This window comes from Rhinopithecus bieti, unplaced genomic scaffold (assembly GCF_001698545.2).
Source record: "Rhinopithecus bieti isolate Rb0 unplaced genomic scaffold, ASM169854v2 scaffold_7398, whole genome shotgun sequence".
Classification (NCBI taxonomy): Eukaryota; Metazoa; Chordata; class Mammalia; order Primates; family Cercopithecidae; genus Rhinopithecus; species Rhinopithecus bieti.
The window spans coordinates 1307215-1328274 of record NW_016805783.1 but is presented as its reverse complement, the minus strand read 5'-3'; the positions used below and the strand labels follow the sequence as shown (position 1 = coordinate 1328274).

The window sequence follows — 21060 nt, the reverse complement described above, 5'->3', positions numbered from 1 at the left end:
TTAAAAAACATAACATCAGATAATTTTGTTTTGGTATCATTATAAAGTGAAAATGGATGTTTAATAAGTTAAGAAAGGAAATCATGCTCACAGTATATTCTTTTAAAGATATTTTAAAAATAAATTTATGAAGAAAGAGAAAGAGAGAGAGATTGATTTAATTAGTTAGTATTTAGTCAGTATGAGCTTCTATAACAAAATACCATAGACTAGGTAGCTTAACAGCAGAAACAAACTTCTTACAGTTCTGGAGGATATGTGATTAAGTAAAACATGCAAGACAAGAATACTATAAATAGCACAATATGATTTTAAATAAATGTTCCATTCATTAAGGAAATAAAGGTACACACACATGCAAATTCTTGCTTAAGGACAAGGTTATGAACTTTGGCAAGTCACCTCCATGGAAGTATTAATGTATATCATGCACAAGGAGTGGAGGAGCATTACTCGGGGTGATTTTTCTTCCCCAGGGGACATTGACAATGTCTGGATGCATTTTTTGTTGTCATGACTGGTGAGGAGGATGTTACCAGCATCTAGTGGGTGTCAGTCAGGAATGCTGCTAAACATCGACAATGCATAGGACAGCCCCTACAACAAAGAATTATCTACCCTCAAAGTCAATAGTGCTGAAGTTGAGAAATCATGGTTTAGGGAGTCTTGATTAAAACTTTTCAACTGGGCTACCCTGAGATGGTGAAATGTACTAGTATGCTTTGCTTCACAGTGTCAACTGTACTCCCATCTGCAGCACGTGAGTTATAATCTTCACAGGAGCCAGCTCCTGGGGAAAGACTGATCATAGAAGAAATTCTCATTGGCTTCCTTTGACCAAATCCTTCTCCTTGACGGTTAGGAAATACTGACTTTCTAATCTTTTAGCAAAAGCTCCCTCTGTATTTGAATATATGTTTGGTTATAACAACTTGTTTCCACAAATGGAAAAAAGTATTGTAAATGGCAACAGATGTAGTTTAGTGCTGACTTTAGATGGTGGCTGGACCTCCTATAGGACAGGCAAAGCTAAGCACTTTCTACTCAAAGCCATCAAACAAAATGCTTACAAATTAGAACGTAGTGGACATTGCTTTACTTGTTATGATAAGCCAGAAAAACAGCCTTCAGCTTATTGAATCTATTATTGAACCCTAATTAGCTGTGGTGTTTGGACATTCTGAGGCCCATGGTAAGATAAATAATATTTATGGTTTCTTCCATGTATCAAATCATTGTTTACGAAGTGTAGTATAGTATGGAATGCTCTCTTCTCTCAGGGTTTAGACCACAGAGTGACCAGGCGCTCATTGTGGGGTTGGGGTTGAAACGCTGGAGCCCAGCATGGGTAATCTTCGCGTAGACACTCTCACCGCAGATGTCCGAGAGCTTAGCAATGTCTCAGGCTCATGCAGACTCCTCGCCGGCTTCCTCACCAATGCCCTTCATGTCGCCATGTCAGCTTTGGGTGGAATTGAGGAAGGGTAGCATTAAATACACTGAGTAATCTGAAAATGAAGGGTGGGGGAATTAAAAGTGAGTTCACTTGGGTTCAAGGAAAATTTTTGAGGATGTCAGCATTTTCCATGTTGGGGAAAAAAGAGGTTTTAAAAAACTTTTCCCTCAGAGAACTTGCTAAAATTTCATCAGTGCATAAGTGAAAGGAGATAGTGTGGAGAAAAAAAAATTTAAACCATGACCAAAAAAGCGAAGTCCCAAAGATACAAACAAAATTCCAAGGCAAATACATCACTGAAGGCAAACAGAACTGGTCTCAGTTTCCTTATCTGTAAAATAGGCAGAAACAATCCCTTATCCTAAACTCTTAAAACCAGATGAGTTTCAGTATTCAGAATTTTCAGTATTATAGAAAGATAATAAAGTACATATTGTCATTTATTATATAGAACACTCAGAGGCATTGGAATGAAACATTAATTTTTCTGTAGTGAAATGTGCACCAAATGAGTTAAATAAAGACTAAGTAGCCTCATGTTAGTTTGTTAGGCTTTGTTGCCAAGTAAGTTTGCTTTAGACTTATGAAAAAATGTTCAGTTTTCAGAGATTCTGGATTTCTGAATTACAAATGAGGGATGGTGTACCAGTGTCTGTCTCAAAGAGGTGTCCTGAGAATAAAATTCCATATTGGATAACTTGTGCACAGTGCTGGCGTATACTAAGCATGCAATAACAGTGGCTATTGTTATTAGTTTTTTATTTTTATAGGCAAAAGTAATCAGATATATTATTGTCAGCATTGGAATTATTTTGGGCTGATGTATGTTTCTTTTCCATTTCTTCTTTCCTTTTCTTCCTTCCCTTTTCTCTCCTTTTCACCTTAACCTCCCATTCCTGTCTGACTGGCTGTCTCCTTCCTTCCCCCCTCCTCCTTTCCCTTCCCCCCTCCTCCTTTCCCTTCCTTTCCTTTCCCTTCCCTTCCCTCCGTTCCTTCCTTCCTTCCTTCCTCCCCTCCCCTCCCCTCCCCTCCCCTTCCCTTCCCTTCCCTTCCCTTCCCTTCCCTTCCCTTTCCTTTCCTTTCCTTCCTCCCTTCTTTTCTCTCTCTCTCTCTCTCTTTCATCCTCCTTGCTTCTTTTCTCCTTCTCCTACACAGGGCTTTTACCTTAATATCCTTGCACATAACAAGTGATGTGAGTGGTCATCTTTAATCTGGTTTGATTACTGGACAGGCTCTTTAAGCTTCATTTGATTGTGTATGAATAGAAGTCCTCTTCTTAAAGAGATAAAAACCAAAACTAAAACAAAAATAGTAAAACAAGCAGCACACATCTCACTTGTCTTAGATTTCTGTGCCCTTTTTTCTCAGCAAGACCCAAGTATTCTAACCACAGTGATTCTGATGACCAGGAATTCCATAGCTGGCAGTTTGGCTGAGTCAGAGGGATTAGAGTTGGATCAGCACAGAGTCCAGACCAAAGTCATGGTGAACTGGCATGAAGAACAACAAAAACAACAACATCAACAACAACAACAACAACAAAGACATGCAAAGCACAAAGCAGCCAGCTACCAGCCACCTCTGAATTGTATCAAAATGACCTGCTACTCATACCTCCACTTCCTGGGCCCCATTTCTCTGATTCCTTTCTGACTGCAGACCTCTCAGCCACTCTCTCAGTTTGTTCTAGATCTCTACTTTCTCCCCTTCCTTGCTTTTGTCTCTCCCTTTTCTTTCTTTGTTTTCTTTTCTTTCTTTTTTTAAAATAAGGCTTCAACTGCTCAACTTCTCCCCTTTTAAATTATGTCATGAACCATCCACAGGGGAGAAAAGCCAACAAACTCACAAACTTCTGTTTACAAGTTCATTTCTAAGTCTGATTAGTTATTTCTTTAATTTAGAAGTTCTCTATCCCCAAGAGGACCTTAGTAACGGAAAGCTGCTCTTATTTTACTAATATTTTTAATAACTCTTCATTTTTATAGTAAGAATGAATCTAGGCTTGCCAAATATTTTCATGGTAAAATATTTTCATTCCTCTGAAGAAGACGGAGGATCTTAACCAAATGACTTATGCAGACAATACAGGCATAGAAAAATGGAACAAATATCATTGTTAATTGTTTTTTCTGTGATGACAGTTTACTCTGTAGCAGCAATTCTTAAACTTAGTACCTGCTATTAGTACAGCAGGTGTTTTGGAAAAAGAAGAAGGATTCTGTGCCCACATAACTTTGTGAAACTTTACTTTGAACAAAATTAAGCAGATTTCATTAATGTAGAAACAGTGTTCTAGGCATACAGTGTTTGAAATATTGGTGCTGTCCTACTGGCAGGTCAGTTGTGGTGTCTTGCCACCCTCAGTTTTCTACCAAGGAAAACTACTCAGTTAACAAGCTGCTGCTCATAGGCAGCCATAATTGGACTTTTCCCCTCATCACGGCTGGTGATGGGGGTGGGCCCTGGATTCCAGGTTGGCCAGATCGTGGACTGGCCACAACTGCCAGTCAAGGACAGGACCAGTGAATTAGCAAACAACACATAGAGGCCGCCGGGAAGCAGCAGGGTCCCTGAGGATTTCCGAGGATATCAGTCAGGTGTAGGTGGAAGCCTCGAGAGATGAAGGAGAAAAGCAGAGTGAGAGGCAGGGTGGCTGATAGGCTGTGTCAGGAGCCGTGGATGGGAGACAAGAGAGGCAGATTACAGAGAGGTTGATGGAATGCCTGCACCAGAGGGGCAAAGAGGTAACCTTATTCCTAGATCAACCTAGGACCTTCCAATTGTCTTTTGCCAGGTTGGGCTGTGCACTTTCCTGAGTGTCCCAAGACATTCCTGTTTTTATTTCCAGTGACTTCTTCTAAACTTATTCATTACCCAATGCATTCTCATAATAAATTCTATCATAATTTGAAGTAGCTTGACGACTTTGTACCTTGTAGCTAAAAAAGGCTAATGAATGCTTCTGGTTTATTCTGAAGGATATTTTTAATAACTTTTTTTCTCTGTAAAATAATACACAAAAGTTGAAAACCCAATTAAGTACAAAGCAGACAATAAAAATACCAATAGTTACCCTCACTCAGACAGTCACTGTTAAATTTTGGTATGTATCTGTGAAGGGCTTTTTCTCTCTCTTTTAATTACAAGAATGGGTGCATACCACAGACACTGTTTTCTATTTTTTAAACTTAATTATTGTAAATATCTTTTTCTTTTTATCACAACATATTTAATTATTATGTCATATTTTATTGTATGTCCAAAGTTCAATGAATTCTCAATGGTTGAACATTTTGGCTGTTTGTTTTTTTGCTACTGTAATCAGTCTGTGGCAAATCACCTTGAAGGAAAATATTTGCACACATTTGTAATTATCTCTCAGGATAAAGTCCTAGAAGGGGAATTGTCAGGTCACAGCATATTCATGGTTTTAAGGATTCGAATACGCATGGAAATTACCCTTCAAAAGGTCCATGCTAATTTACACATCAATCCAGCAGCCTCTCATAGACAAGCTTGCTTTTCTATGGCTTCTTTTTGGGCTTTTCCCCTCTCCTGTAGAACCTTCTGGATTTTAGTGTTGATTATCCCACCCTTTTGATTTCAGAGCATTAGCCTTCCTTCTAAGCTTTTTAATGCTTTGCAATGAAGTTACTAGTTCTATAATTTTCAGTGCTGGCTCTGGCTTCTTTGTCTCAGAGTACCACTGCAATTTTCTCTGTTTTTCTGCCAATGGATCTATTGAACTGCTTAGTGAGCAGTGCAGGGGGAGAAAGGTGAACCCAGTTTCATTTGCATCCCGTCTGGTTTTGGCAGCAGTAGCGTCAAATTAAACTCAAGCCCCGGAAGATGTGCTTCCTTTGGAAAATGAAAGACCTACAAAGTTCAAGGAGCCCATTCGTGGCCAGTAAATTAAGAGCATAAACCCAAAGAATGTCTGCAGTTTGCAGCTTGGTATTACACGGTTGCTTCTGATTGGTATAATCTGTCATTGCTGTGATGTGTTTAGAGACAACTCAGATTACACTCCTGATATACTAGCTAGGGCCAACCACCTGTGGCCCTAGTCAACGATCAAAGATAGTTACCACAAATGCTATGTGAGCAAATAATGGCTTCCAGTGGAATAAAAACTGCAGTGCTGCTTTTATTGTGTAACTTTTCATCTTATGTGCTTAGTGGAACAGGGCATGAGAATCCTATTTATTGGCAGTAAGACTCTTTTACTGTTGGTGTCAAAAGGGCATTTGGGGAATTTTGCTGTTAGTTAAAAGTTTCAAGGCACGAAGCGCAGGCAGGCTGAAGAGATGAAACTTGAGCCAGTCATTTTTACTGCCTGTTTGCTTCTCTGGTAAGAACTTCTGGGAGAAGCGTGAGGCTACCAGTTAAATGTGTAAGTTGGACTTCTGTGGATTACCTATTTAAGTATTCATGTTTTCTCTAATAGAATAAGTACATGCCATTGAGAATAAACTATATTTATTCATGCCTTCATTTATTCATTCATTTTTCCCTTGTTCAAAGCCATCAATTGAATATCTATTAGGCACCATGCACTGCATATATTTAAAAAATATTTGCATGCATTTTATTCAAGAGTTTAAGGCCCAGCCAAAGAAAGAATTTTAGACTTTTATTTATTAATGTGTCTGGTTTTATTACAACCTAATAATCTGCCTCCTGGGAGCCTTTAAGTCCTATAGTCTTATGGGAGTGGTATAGGATGATTGGGGGATTGTACTTTAGTTAAATAAAAAGGCATGAATTGTTTGACACAGCGGTCATGTGAAAAAGGAAAGTTGTTCTCTAATGCACAACAAAAAGATCAGAGCCCCTATTTCCAAGAAGTTTATTTTGTGGGGATGCAGGATTGGGGACCTACGCTGTGCCTCTGCTGTCACTTGGTTTCCATGGTCGCTTTTACCTCCGGAGGCCATTCTTGTTTTGGCATTGCCTTCTCCTATGCAGGGTGTCGCCTCTAGTCCGTTATTCCCCTAGAGTACTGCTGGTATGAGATTATTGTGTGAAGCTGACTTTTCAGAAGACCGAGGCTGCCCTTGCTCTGATACCAGCTACAAGTTTAGAGGGTTTGCCAAACAACCCCTTCATTTTGATAATTTACCAAAAAGAGCCACAGAATTCACTGAAAGCCATACTTATGATTTATTACAGGAACAGGATATTGGGTTAACATTAGCCAAGGAAGAAATGCCTTGGACAAAGTCCAGGAGGGGTCCAAATGTGGAGCTCCCATTCATCCTCTCTCGCTGGCATCATAGACAGTGTTACCGCCTCCCAACCACTGTTTGTGGCAGTATGCATGGCATGACTGCGCAGGGAAGCTCATTGAGCTTTTGGTGTCCAGAATTTTTATTGAGACCTAATCACATACTATTTGCATGGCTGATCTTCAGTCTCCAGACCTTCCCAGAAGTTTTGGCTAGTATCTTTTATCCCCAGTTCCTCTGCAAGAGTGAACTGATACAACATGGCTTGAAGCCTCCATCACAAATCATGTAATTAGACTCTCTCATGGCCAAAGTCCCCAGGCAAACACAGATACTCCCCTTAGACAGGACACTCCAGGGGTCTTGCATTACCTTCTCGTACCTGAGGGCAAAGGCCCGATTTTTTTGTGTGTGTATGTGTAAAGTTAATTCTTCACTAAACAATTATATTAACAAAAATTTTCTAGAAACTTATAGGTCATTCTTAATCTCACTGAGTATGTCTCCTCTCCTTGTGAACCCTGAAAAATCTGAGACAGGTCTCAGTTAATTCAGAAAGTTTATTTTGCTAAGGTTGAGGATGTGTACCTGTGACACAGCCTCAGGAGGTCCTGACGACATGTGCCCAAGGTGGTCTGAGCACAACTTGGTTGTATACATTTTAGGGAGTCATGGGACATGAGTCAATATGTTTAAGATGTACACTGGTTCAGTTCAGAAAGGTGGGACAATTCGAGGCAAAGGCGGGGCAACTCGAAGTCAGGAGGGGCTTTCCAGGTCATGGGTGGATAAGAGACAAATGGTTGCTTTCTTCTGAGTTTCTAGTTAGCCTCTCCAAATAAGCCAGTCAGATATGCTTTTATCTCAGTGATCAGAAGAGTGACCTTGAATAGAATGGGAGGCAGGTTTGCCCTAAACCGTTCCCAGATTGACTTTTCCCTTCAGCTTAGTGATTTCGGGGCCCCAAGATTTATTTTCTTTTCACAACCTCTTCACTTTCCATTATATTTTTTGAAGTTCCTTCTTCATCTAGACCCTCTTAATATCACCCTTTTACCTCACTCATGGATGCATATTCTTTCTTTTTTAGGCTGCCTTAGAAATGCAAAATTCCCCTCACTTTGCTATGCAGAGCAATCCATCTCTCTTGGATTTGCCCTGTTATAACCAGGAGCCCAGGAGGCCTCCCATTCCTTGTCTGAAAAGGCCTGTCCTTACCCATGAAGGTATTTTCCTCAACAAAACAAAACAGGAATCTATTCCTGATTCCACTTCTCCTTTAGAAGGCCAATCCTGAACAAAAGTAATCATCAACCATAAATTTCTATACCCAGTGAAACGATCTTCACAAATGAAGGTAAAATAAAGACAATTTCAAGTACACAAAAGCTGAGATGTTTTATTATCCAAAGTCTCTCACTAAAGGAAGTTCCAAAGGACATATTTTAGGAAGAAGGGAAATGGTTCCAGAAGAAACATCTGAGATACAGGAGGAAAGTTGAATAGACAAATAACAAACAGAAAGGTAAACATGGGTAATTAAAACAAATGTAACTGCAATTGGTTTTGTTTAAAATAAGAACGATTTATTTTCCCCTTACAGGTTCGTTTATGATTATATTGCAGGTGTTAAAAGAAAATCCTTAGAAAATTAAATTTAGTAGAGTTTAATTGAGCAAAGAATGATTCACGAATCAGGCAGTGTCTTGAGCCAGAATAGGTTTAGACTGTCACCTTGTACTGGCTTGTGGTTGAAAAAGATTTATGGACAGAAAAAGGAGAGTGATATACAGAAAACAGAATGAGACACAGAAACAGCAGGATTGGTTACAGCTCCATGTTTGCCTTATTTGTACACAGTTTGAACAGTTAGCTGCCTTTGATTGGTCCAAACTTGATGTGATTGGCACAAGCATAGGTGACAGTCTGTTTACACATCCAGTTAGATTACAGTTCACTATGTATGGAGAAACATTTAGGCTGAACTTAAAATATGTAAGAAGCCAGCTTTAGGCTAAACTTAATTTAATACAGGTAAATCTCAATTTAACTACTATTGGTAACCTTTTCTCATTGCCTGACAAACGATGTCCCTTTTCCTTTAGAAACGTTTTCAAAGAATCCAATCCTTTTCTTTTAGTCGTCAAATCAAGTGTTTCTTAGTTTTCAACGGAATAAGAAAACGTTTTCATTTATTATTCACTAGGGTCAGGAGCATTTAGTAGCAGTGATAAAAGTACAGATCAGAGACTACTTATATTGAACAGAAGTGCTTTATAAGGTCTTTTTTCAACTGGGCATTCTGTTAACTATTTCTAGTCAATGGATTCCTACAGGGACCGCTGAAACTTTAAGCTCAGGATAAGTGGTCTGGATGTGCAGTGCAGTTTAGTAAATGAACTAGAGCTCAGGTTCTATTTAGAACCCAGTTTTTTGGAGCTGAAGGGGCCCTTAGAACTCTTCAATTCCAGGTAGAAAAATGGAGACTCAGGATAGCAGCACAGAGCATTTGTTGTCTGAGATAAGAGAGATGGGGCCATTCAAGAGCTCTGACCAGGCCCCTAGCAGGCAGAGGGCTGCAGAGCATTCCAAATTGGCAAAATTGACCTGTACTTCTCCATGTTGTGCTTCTCAGAACTTTTGGGAAGCCGTGTGACTGTCATCATTCCAGCTAGAACACTTTCTTCCTCCAGAAAGTTTTGTGATCTGTTAACAATCATGTCTGGACAAAAGAATTTGGGGAAACTTGAAGCCAAAACAAATTTATCTTCGATTGTTGTTGTTTTTAAACAAGTGACCAGCCTTGCAAATTTATGGATTGGTCGCCAAAGCTTATGTTCTATAATTGACCCTTAACAGGTTAGCAGTAGAGGAGAAGAGAGACAAAGGCCACACTCTAGGGACTAAGAGCTGTGGGAGTGTTGAGAGGTTGGGAGGGCTGTGTGTGCGCGTGTGTGTGTGTTTGTGTTGTTGCAGGATGATCAGGTGTAGGAGAGAAGGGAGTAACTGCCACTCTTTTGAATTTGGAAGCAATTTCAAAATCTTTATGTGGAGATTTTCTTTTGTTATAATGGATAAACCTGGAGAAAGCCTCAAAAAGTTGAATGTCTTAGATCTCCACATTCTATTTTTTTTTTTTTTTTCCAAAAGAATGCTGACTTAGTTGCAGGAAGCAGCCCCTAGGTGTGCAGGAGTGCAGATGCATGTCTTCCTTCTCTTTTAGTGGCTGGGACTCTTCCTGGGCTGGCATGGCAGCAACTGTGGGTGGGTGGTGCAAAATTTGTGCTGGTGCAGGAGGCCCTCACAAGTGACCCAGCCTCTGTCATTTCCAAGATGTTCACATGGCGATGTGTCCTTTGCTCTAAAACAGTTGCTGTCATTTGTGATAGGTCCACAGAAGTGTGTGGGCACAGGTGCAAATTCCCAGACCCTTACCTGTCACCAGGAGGCTGGTGGACTTTTCCAGGGCATTTGCCCTCTTTTCCTCTCCTGAATGACAATATTGTGAATTGCGTGGGGGTTCAATGGAAATGTTTTGCTGACTGGGGGTTTTTATTCTTGCTCATTATAATATTATCTTGTCTTTATTTCCTCATAAATACTTTAGTTTCCTGTTGTAACTTTTGCTTTTCAATATCCATTTTATGTGGTGGTGGTGATGATGATGACAGTCATAGAAAACAGTTATATAGCCATCAGAAGGTACCAGGCCCTGTTCTCAGCACTCACCGTATGTTAATATGTGTAGGTCTACTATTATCCCCCTTTTATAAATATACATGTTCTCAGACCTTTTCCTTTTATTAAATTAGATTTTCATTCTTATGTTATCCAGTTTTATACCCAAAGTTTTAGTTCCTTTTAAATTTATCATTCTGAAACTTTTATTGCTAAAATTATTTGTAAGGTAAGCTCTATTGTCCAATAATTTCAATTATTTTTCTTATTTTTATATTCTATTTGCTTAATTACCTTTAATAATTATTTTCTTTAATGCTGCCTTAGGGTTAACATTTTCATATATTTTAATGCACCTTTAAAAAGTTCTTTATGTATACACACACACACACACACACACACACACACATATATACAGGGGATAGAGAAAAGTTACACAATAGCATAGGGATACATTCAGACAAATCCAAAAAGAGCCAATGGTGTGGGGGGAACAAAAGATAGGGTGAGACCGTCCTAGAGTAAAAGAGAACAAGAATTAACCAAAAGCAACTTCGGAACCTGGATTAGATGCTGGCTCAAAAACAAAACAAAACACAGCAAGCAAAGATATTCTTAGGACAACTGTGGAGATTTGAATATGAACTGGAATAATCGTTCACTTTCTTAGGTGTGGTAATGGTATCAGGGTTATGTAGGAGAATATCCTTATCCTTAGGCCATTCATGAGAGAGATGGACAAAGTAAATGAGGCAAAATATTAACGATTATTGAATTGAAATGCAAGATATATAGGCATTGATTTCACTATGCAATTTTTTTGTTGGTTTGAATATTTTCATGGTAAAAGAAAATAGAAACAAAACACAAAACAAAACAATTTTATCATTATTATCTGTTTTCAATTTTGGTCTTGAATATTATTTATGTTACTATCTGTTTTCTATATTTTGTTGTAACTTTTAGTTCTTATTTTATATTTTATTTTTTACTGCTTTATAACATTTGTGTGTTTACTATTTTGTAAAACCAGGTAATGTCTCTGGTCCTGGATGCTGGCTGGGGAAAGGAGCAGCCTGTATATATTGGCCAAGATGATGAGATTGAATTTGCAGAGCTTGTGTTCTCTCTGGTCATCTGCCTAGCCCTCCTTATCAGATACTTCATACCTTCACTGTTGGTTCCCAAAAAAACTCATATTAACATTAAACTCATAGTCCTCTCATAAATTATGTGATAATCTAAATTGGAGAGATTTGCCCTTTTCCATCTTGCCATTGAAATTCTCATGAAAACAACAGTAGCAGAAATGCCAAGTGCAATGGCAGGAGATCTGTAGGAGAAATTTCTAATGGCCCAGGATGGGTGTGACTCTGAGGCAGGAAGACAACAGGAGATCCCCTCTCTCTACCCCTGCTACAGAGAGGGGAATGAGGCTTAGTGGTTACCCCTAGGCCTAGATATGGTTTGTCAAAGAGAACACAAAGCCACAGGCAGAACATAGTGCAATTTCCTGAAGTGTGAGTAGACTTGAGGGAAGTTACTTTTATATTAAAATAAACATGGGTATATTTTGGAATAGCCTGCAAAATAGAGATGCCAAAGGAATTTTATGCTTATTGAAGGCTGTTTTGAGACATCCTCTAAGACTCCCAGGAGTATAAGTGGAAGAGTTTGTGAATCTCTGTATTATGATTTATTATGGGTTGGTTTGGCTAAAGAAGGTTTTATAGGGGGAACGTTTTTGTGGGCCAATATTGACTATATATATGTGTGTGTCTGTGTGTGTGTATATATTTATACATATATATAGACAGAGAGAGAGTATAGACAACTTTTTCTTCTTTGAATAGTAACCTACCGACCATTTGTATGTTGAAGTCCTATCCCCCAATACCTCAGAATGTGACTGTGTTTAGAGATAGGGCCTTTAGAAAGGTAATGAAGGGAAAAGGAGGTCATGTGGGTGGGCCCTAATCCATTATGACTGAAGTCCTTATAGGAAGAGGAGATGAGGACACAGATATGCACGCATAAAGGAAAGACCACGTGAAGACGTGGAGAAGTTGATCATCTGCAAGCCAAGGAGAGAGGCTCAGAGGAAACCAACCCTGCCAGTCAACACCTTGACCTTGGACTTTCAGCCTCCAGAATTGTGAGAAAATACATTTCTATTGTTTAAGTCACCCGGTTGTGATACTTTGTTAAGGGCAGCCCCCACAAACTGATATACCGCTAGAATGGTGCTTATCAATTTTGTTATTCTGTTAATTTGTTTCATTTGCTTTCCAACACAGTTTTCTCCTTTCTCACTCACTGATATCCTGATGTTTGACTTCCTGATCAGAAATGGAAGTGATGGGGTTGGACAGCAAGTGTTGGAAACTCAAATGCCTTAGGGACCATGCCTGTGGATGTGCCAATCCGGGATGTAGAATAAAGACATGCGGTGGTTGCTGTCACAATGAAGGGACACTTAAAGACATTCAGATTCCAATGTTTTAAAGCCTTGTGCCAGCCCAAATGAATAAATAAGTCCTTACCTGGACTGTCTGGCAATTGCAATCCCTGCTCCAGTACAACCTGGGCCTCATCCCCATGTTCCCTTGATTTATTACAAGGGGTCCATAAAGACAGGTGCCAACCAAACCTTGTCTGTAGACTCTGTAATGCTAGTCATATACTCACCTCTTAGTAAATTAAATTGCAAACTCACCTGTTAAATTCAAATTCATTTCAGAACACTTTTTATTCAATACTTTCTTCCTCATGATGATATATGGGGTTTATCCAGATTTTTTAAAATTCACTTTTTGAATTATAAAAGTCATGCATACGTATATGTTTATTGTGAAAAGATACATTTCTTTTCCTCCTGTGGATCTTCCCCTTGGAATTCCAGTTCTAATTCTACTCCTTGTGTGAACCCCTGAACATGCACCCAAGCCCATTCATTTTCTAGGCCCCTCACAGCAGCTCTAGCACCTGCACCTAAAAGGATTGAAAGGGAAGATGGGACCCCATTGCAGAATATTTGACGTGGTTGCTCACCAGCCCTGTATATACATATTAAAATTCTCTGAGTTGTTATAGCAGCTGTTGCAACTGAAAATAATTCAGCAAACAGGATCATTTTCTGTGTAGTTTATGGGCTCGGGAACAGTCCAGAAGCTTTGGAATTTGAGTTACCGTCAGCCCGCTGCTCAGCCAATCTCCACATGTCACAGGCTGGTAATTTGATCTACAGCTCCCTTGAAGTGAGTTTGTACTGAACACGGAAAGCTCTTTTTTGCCCCTTTTTGCCAAATGCTAAATGGCCTTTTATGTGTGTCTTTTTTCCCCTTACAAAATCACGATTTGATTCAACAAAAATATCACACACCTTCTTCCTGAGGGTTCTGTGTCCTTTTCTTGGACTCGCAGCTACACATTTTGGGCAGCAAGTTCCCTTGTTCCCTCGGCAGCTGCCTGCGCACGGTCCTCTGGAGAGCCTAGGCCTGGGAGAGACCGCCTTAGATTTAGCTGGGCCTAAGAAAACACAGTGAGAAAAACATTATCTTCCAATGCTCCTTCCTTTCAAGACTCAGGAAATCTGCTTCTTTTCAGTGCTCTTATCATTGCTGTGAAGTTTTGATTTTTCCCATCTCCAGTGGTGGTTTAAAAGAAGCTTAGAGCAGAAGCTGAAAGGGCCTCCTGTATTTAGAGGGCAGAAGCCCCACCTGCTCTCTCTGGGGCACCTCCCAGTGGCCAGGGCCAGGGGGTGTGTCTGATGATGGAGACAGTTGGAGCCACTTCAGCACTGGCGCCGAGTTTATTCCATCTGCTGATATTTAGATTGTGGTGGGGAGGGCAGAATGCCTGATGATGCCATCAATTCACCACCATGCAACAGGTAGCCTGCTTTCCAGCTACTTTGTATGACATCCAGACTTTCTGGCATCAAGGCTTGGTGGCTCACAGGGCTTGAGGCAACACCACTCTGTAACTCCCATTTTTTTAGAGATTCTCTCACCCGTGGTGGATCTACCTAAGATCACAGTGGCCACGGTGATATGCTATTTTGGGTTACTGAAAACTGAAACCTGTTTTTCGTTGAAGACATTTTGTCTAACAGTTTAGTAACCTTTATACCAAGAATAGCAGGAATCCTGTCTGTCTGATCAGGCAGTGGTACTATTAAGGAAAGATGAAAGATTGGTTTTCAGAGTCATTGAAGTTCTGGTGACATTTTAAATAAAAATTGAATACTTCTCTTCCACCAAAGACATCTAAACCTATTTGATTGAAGCCCTGGGATGCCTAAAGGCATTGTGGTTGAGATTATATCTGTTTATGGCTGATAAAAATTATCATAAGTGTATAGAGTCTTATGTTGGGGACCTTGCTGTCCATCTGGGAGACCATCTGCAGAAAATCCCAATAGCTGTAGTTCACTTCTCATTTTTCGGAATAGAGATTATGAAGGAGTCACAAAACAAATCAATAAACAGAAAAACCAAATATTTGATTATGGCATTGACTTTATGGTCATTTCTAGAGGAGTGTGTGAGAGACATTAACTAGGTTCTGATTCTTGGAACAGATTAGATGTTGGCCTTGCATCCAGCTCCACAGAATGATGTCCCCAGAAGGCATTGCTTGCACCTGGACACTGATGTCTGAGGAGTGTGCTTCCCTGAGCTTTCCATGGGCTAATCTTAGAGGGCAGGGCTCCATGATCCTGGCCTTGACCGAAGAGGGAAGAATAGATTGGAGGTTTTTCCAAAGACTCACTGGAATTTGGGGATAAAATATTTAATAGGTTGAAAGCCTTTACAAGGGGGAACTCTGGTCTCCCTGTGGAAGATGACCAAATATGGTCAAAATGTTCCCATTTCTGGTGGATCAATCAATCCTTAAGTATTTCTAGAATAACTTCCGTGGTTAAAATTGGGATCCAGATTTTCTAATGAGCAATTTGCAGAAAGAACCCACCTGCATCAAATGGCAAAGTCAGAACCACATGCAGGAGTAAACTGCACAGCCCTTGCTTAGCAACACGCCTGTTTGTAGCTCACTGGGGGATGAAGTGCCCTCCAATCCAGACTCTACACTAAGAAATTAGGTAATTCAATGACAATAATAATTTTAGCTGCAGTTTAAGGAACGTTTACAGCTTTGAAACAGGAAATGGAAAACAATAAGTAAGAAACTATAAAATAAATTGAGCACATAGCTTTCTGTTACATTTTATACCCAGTGGTACAGAAAGTTTACTTAAGGAAATGACAAGACTTATTTAGAGGACCAGCAACTTATGGAGTCTTTTATTGAAATGGAAATGGGAGCAATGTTGGATACTCTTAAGGCTTAGTTTTGTTTTGTTTTTTTTTTTTTTTATTTTCTTTGTAATTTCCCAATTGGGAAGCTTTAATATGTGTCTAAAAGGATTTAAAGACATTTTTCTTTAATATTTACATGCCATATTATAATAAGATGAGCCTTTGCTGTGAATTTGAATCTGGGTATTAATGTCGGCTGTATTTTATTGAGTGATTATAGTGAGCCAGGCTCTGTATTAAGCACTTAAAATGCCTGAGCTTATTTAATTTATTTAACATTATGATGTAGGTATTATTATTATCTCTGTTTTACAGATGAGAAAACTGAAGATTAGAAAAATTATGCAGCTTGCCTAGAATATGGCTTCTAGCAAATGTTGTAAAGGAACTCAGATCTGCCTATTCCCAGAGCCTGAGGTCTTGATCTATTCTGCTGACTTAAATTCTGTATCATGAGTTTCATACCCTGAAGCTTGGGAACTCCTGTGGAGCCCTGGAGTGATGTTTAAGGAATACTTTAGTGAGCTGTACACACTACAACTCCCATATTGTATTGTAGTTTTAAAAAATAGTTTCTTTAAAATAAATGCAAGAGGGGTCTCTGAACAATACACTCAGGTCTCCGAACAAACTGGCTGAATTTACCATGAACTATTTTTCTAGCATTTGGACCTTAACAGAAGCAGAGCAAAGTTGGGATGACCAAACCCTTCCTGGGCTTCAAAGACTTTAAAAATGTCCCGGCTGCCCCAGAAGGTAGAGAGCTCTGCATTTCAGCATTGGTGGTGTGTGTTGTCCGAATGAAATGCGTTAGGGGTAGTAGGAAGATAAGAGGATTTATATCCTAAAGAAGGTCAGGGAATCCCAGTGGCCCACCTGCTTTAGAGTCTCAATTTTCTCAACTTTAAGTGGAAATGATATCATTACCTATATAATCTGAGTGTTGTTGAATGCATTAAATTAGATAATACATGTGAATAAAGCTTATGAGTTATTATTTTGGAGGTATTTAATGTGTTCTCCCCTCCTTGACAGTGGGCTGATATTTTACCATCCTGTTTCTAAGGCCCTGTTAAAGTTATTTTTCTGAGCGTGCTCTATCCATCAGGATCCTGGCAGGAAACAGATGGTGTACTCATGCTGGGAAGAGTTTAATAAAGGAACTGTTTACAAAAGTGTGCACAGGATTTAGGAAAAGCAACAAGGGATGTTGCAGAGCCCCAGTAGAGGGCCATTACCAACACTAAGCCAGAAGGGTGGAAGGAAAGGAGTGTTTAGCAGCACCTAGAGAGGTTTTTGAGAGGGCTGCCTGATAGCAGCTGCGGCCTTTGGTAGAGGAATGCAATCAACTCACAGAAACCTACCAGGGAGAGATCTTGGGGAAAAAATATCCTGACCTCACTTTCCTCCCTCCCTTTAACCTCCTGCAGGTATTCTCTGCTGGTTGAATGCAAATGGAAGCCGGAGGAAAAGGGAACCCTTGACTCCGTTTTCATATAGATTGGCCTCCAGGGCAGACAGCAGGTGGAGAGTGGAGAGTGGGGCTGAGGGACAAACAGCAGGTATGGAGCACAGCATGTGGCTCTCCACATGTTTACCAATAACCTTCATCACTCTTGCCAGATTGGACTGAGAATCATCTCAACCCGTAAGTATGCTGTCGTGGTGCCTCTACCTCCTTTTCTGTGTTTTCTCAACTTCCAGAAACTTTCATTCTCCACTTCCAAGCTGTCTTGTGTTCTTTTGCTCCTCTAAGTCTTCTTATTGTGGAAAAATGAACACAAAAGCTTAACTCACACACTTAAACGTCTTACACCTAACTGTTACTTTAAAAGATGCATACTTATTTTCACTCCTGGGATGGCTGAATTGCTACCAGACTGACCACAGATAAACAATACAAAGAACAACTATCTGAAGGCGTCGGAAAGTGAGTAACTGTAAGCAGATTATGGGGGTTAGTTGGCACATGTGTGAAAGGATAAGACAAGGTGTGTCTTCCCCTATTTGTGGTTTTTAACTTAAGAGCAGATAGCTCTTAGCCCATGGTCTTTCTGGCCTGATGAACTAGAAGAAAGAGTTGAGAGCAGCCAGAGCCAGGAGAAAGTGAGAGAAAACCTGTAAAAGAAGAGGGCCAGAGAGGGGATCCCCACATCCCATGCATCAGGTGCCCAACTTTCTGGCTGAGTCCCAAACTTTGTGTGCATATGGCACACTGCAAGAAGCTCAGTAAAAGGTCAATGACCTAACTGAGATAAGAGCTACTGCCCAAAAGACAGAGTTTGCAGTTTTGCCAAAACAAAAACATCACACTCGTTGGGAGAAGTGTAACAGAAATGTAGAATCTCCTTAACAAATTATTCCCAATGTCCAGGAAACCATCCAGAATTACCCAACATACAAAGAGCAGGAACCAGATTCCTGACCTATTCTCAAGAGAAAATATAATCAATGAAGATCAATCTTGAGATGACTTAGATATTAGAATTAATAGATGTAGATTTTAAAGCAACTGTTACTACAGTAATTAAAGGAACATTTATATTTTTATGTGTTTGTATTAGAAAAGAAGAAAAGTCTACATTAATGACCTAAGGCTACCTTAAAAAGCTGAAAAGATTAGAATAAGTTAAATCCCAATGCAGTAAAAGAGTAGAACTAATTAAGGTAAGAACAGATATCAACAAAATAGAAAACAACAGTAGAAGAACTATGCTGGTTATAAGAGATGCAGTTTAAGTATAAAGACACAGATAGGAATAAAGTTGATTCTTAAAAAGATCAAGAAAATTGACAGAACCATAGCTAGACTGATCAAGAGAAAAAGAACAGAAATGATCAATATCAGGAATGAAAAAGGGGATATAACTACAGATCCTGCAGACATATAATAAGACGATATGTTGACTACCCTTTTTGACTGCTGATTCCTGGACACTAGGAGTCCAGCATGCCTTGTCAACAATCATAAATTATAGCTCAATGGGACACTTGCTGTGTCCTCTGGCAAAAATGTGCCCTTCTAGGGTCAAAGCCTGCAGAACCCAGAATTATGGGGGCAAGAAGGACAAAATCCCCAGTGGGTCACTGGGAGTGATGACAAGTGTAATCCTTCCTATTTCCACCCGTTGGTTCCATGCTCAGTACACTGGAACATATTCAGAGCTTTTTGGGTGTAAAGATTTGGGTACTGAAACACTGTCATTGAGAGCAGTGCTCCAAAATTCCTTCCATAAATACTGAACTGTCTCCATCACCATGGTCAGATTTTCATATTTTTTTCACCCCTGGCCATGTAACACACCTCAAAGCAGACTCTTTGCTTGAACAGCTTATCCGTTTGCTCCCTACCACTTCTGCAGAAGAAAAATGGAGTGGAGTGGGGGAAAAATCCTAGTTCTTTCTGCAGGAGAGATAGTTAATGCTTATAGTGTGCATTTTTATATGACCCAGTCTCCCTAGCAGTTAGTTCAGGGCCATGTGATTTGTTCTGGCCAATGGGTACGAGCAGATCTTCTGAGTTGAGGCAGTGAAGAGCCAATGTGGTTCCTCTGTGGCTCTCTTTTTCGGGTATGGCAACCTTGGAGGCCATGTGTTCCAGATGCTGTAGCTGTGAGCTGCAGGAGCACTGTCCAACAAACAGCAACTTTATGTCCTGTCAAAGTAACTTTTATCCTGCTAAGCCTCTGAGATTCGTGGTTTGCTTGTTGTGGTAGCAAGTGCTAATTACCTTGACTAATAAATCTATTCTTTACACACCTGCCAATCAATAAAAAACTCAGAACCCTGATTATAAATGTTTTCACAGTTGGTCAACTAAGAGTTTATTGTAAGTCGCTATGCACTTAGCATTTTGCTGGGTGTTTTGTTATCAATGCCCACTCCGAGTGGGTGGAGCTCCCTTTCCTGATGGGTTATGGACGCCCTTGTATCAGCAGAAGATTAGAGGTTAAGAAGCATCACGAGTCAGCTTTATTTAATTCTTATCTGGACATGGACAAGGTTACAGACTACCCAGATATGCAGAGGGTATTCAGTGCTACATATTCAAGCTCCTTTCCTGGCTAAATTTCTGTTGGTTGCTCCCATTCCTATAACTGGAACATCACCTGTTAATTTCTTAACGTATGTGCACACAACAGATTCTTACTACATATTCTTTGTCTAGCCAGGTGCATTACAACTTCTTCTACCACGCCACCTCATTCGGTTATCTGAGTCTTGGGGTTAATTTCTGAGCAATTAATGCCACTGTGGCCGTTGTTGTTTCTTATTTTTCTTTTTTCTTTTTCCTTTTCAGACTCAGTCTTATCAGATTGGATGCCTCTTGCCTTGAACCCACACTTTGTTGCCTCATCCTTATGACTCCTCTATTTCCCTCTTCATCCTTTTATTAAACAAAACTTATTAACTCTGTAATCAGACCAGTAGCATTATGCAATAGGCACAAATGTTAGGTGCCTTACACATGCAATTTTGTGCCCAACTTTGGCAGCAGTTGTTTTTATTCTGTCTTCACAGATGAGGAAATGGAGGCCCAGTGAAGACACAAGAGAAGTATTAGTGACCTGCTACTTTTAGATATAATCTGTATAGAGAAATAATATGGATATGAAAGAAGTTGTTAAAAATAATCGCAATATCTGTATGTTGTAAACCAGCAGTCCCCAATCTTTTTGGTACTGAGGACAGGTTTTGTGAAAGACAGTTTTTCCACAGACCAGGGGCAGTTGAAGGATGGTTTCAGGATGATTCAAGCACATTATATTCATGTCGCACTTTATTTCTATTATTATTACATTGTAATATGTAGTGAAATAATTTTACAACTCACCATAATGTAGAATCAGTGGAAGCCCTGAGCTTGTTTTCCTACAACTAGACCGTTCCATATGGGGTTGATGGGACACAGTGAAAGATCATCAGGCATTAGATGCTCATAAGGAGCATGCAACCTAGATTCCTCCCATGTGCAGTTCACAGTAGGATTTGCACTCTTGTGAACCTCTAATGCCGCTGCACTAATGCCGCTCCGCTGATGGGAGGCAGAGCTCAGCCAGTAATGTGAGCAGTGGGGAGCAGCTGTAAATATGATGAAGCTTCCTTTGCTCACCCACCACTCACCTCCTGCTGTGCGGCTTGGTTCCTAACAGACCGTGAACCAGTATTGGTCCACACGGCCCAGGGACTGGGGATCCCTGTTGTAAACTACTTAACACTGCTAAGAAAAACTAAAGGAGATATAAATGGAACAATATGCTGAATTCTTGGAATGGAAGAATCAATATTGTTAGTTGTCTCCAAACTGGATGTATAAATTCAAAGCATTCCCAGTGAAAATCCCTGAAGGCTTTTTTTTTTTTTTTTTTTTTTTTTT

The 21060-nt window shown here is 39.9% G+C and overlaps 1 long non-coding RNA gene across 1 annotated transcript in view; it reads left to right on the top strand.

Annotated features, from left to right (window-relative positions):
- The window catches only part of LOC108530722 (uncharacterized), a 239642-nt gene that overhangs the window by 93116 nt on the left and 125466 nt on the right, over positions 1-21060 (top strand). The window contains exon 2 of the long non-coding RNA XR_001885933.1: positions 17114-17207. This is a non-coding gene — a long non-coding RNA (uncharacterized LOC108530722). The remainder of the gene's footprint in view (positions 1-17113; positions 17208-21060) is intronic.